The following is a 1,036-nucleotide window of genomic DNA, read 5'->3' as shown; positions in this document are numbered from 1 at the left end:
CGTCACCCCCCCCCCCCCGGCCGGCGAGGCCTCACTGGAGCCGTGCTCCTGAGAAGTTGCTGGGCAGGTACTGGGTGCTGGGTCACGCACCGTCCAGCCTGCCCCAGTCAGTACACGCCTCGGGCCAGGGCCGGGCTGCCCGCAGCCTCAGGTGGGACTCCCTTTGTGGAGGGCCCTGCCCTCTGCTGGCCTCAGGAGCTGCCCAGCTCACTTTGGCCAGTTCCTCCTAATTTGTGTAGCTTCTGTCATTGGCCAAAGTGGGGCTCAGAAGCAGCTGGACCATCCCTCAGCACCTGACCCTGACGTGCTCTGGGGTTAACTTGCACCTCCATTGCTCCTTCGAGGCCTGCTGAAGCCACAGATGGCTTCCACAGCCCTTAGAGCCCCACCCGGCCTGCTCCCCACCCGGGCTGCACCCCCCGCCCTTGGCTGCTTCCTGGACCCTGCCTGTCTGCACTCCTCCCCTGGCCCCCACCCTTGGGTGCTGGTTGTCCTCTGCTCCCAATCTGTGCCTGGGATCACACCCTTGAGAGAGCCTGCAGGCGGGCGCCATGCTGCTTCATGGGAGCACAGCGTGGGCCCTGCAGCCGGCCCATATGCAGCCTCACGGTCTCCGGGCCGTGCCTGCCTGCCTGCCCTGGGGCTGCCGGCGTGGTGGTGGCCAGTGCTCAGCCCTCACGGACACTGGCAGCGTGGCTCCTGACGGCAGGCCGGGTAAGCCGGCCTCATCCTCGCCACGGCTGGGCAGTGCCCACCAGAACAGAGCCCACGTCAGTATCCTGTGTGCAGGCAGTGGGCGTGGCCACACCCTGGAGCAGGGCGCCGGGCTCACCACCCAAGTGTGGAAGCACCCACGGCGGCCGCTGGGCACCCTCATCTGAGTTGAAACAGCCTGTTGGTCAGCTCACTGCGAGGTTTTATTTTTTTTTATTTTATTTTTTTTAATTAAATCTTTATTGTTCAGATTATTACATTTGTTCCTCTTTTTTCCCCTCATATCCCCTCCACCCGGTTCCCACCCCACCCTCTGCCCTTA

The sequence above is a fragment of the Myotis davidii genome, unplaced genomic scaffold (assembly GCF_000327345.1).
Source record: "Myotis davidii unplaced genomic scaffold, ASM32734v1 scaffold665, whole genome shotgun sequence".
Taxonomy (NCBI): Eukaryota; Metazoa; Chordata; class Mammalia; order Chiroptera; family Vespertilionidae; genus Myotis; species Myotis davidii.
Note: the sequence above shows the minus strand (reverse complement) of the source record.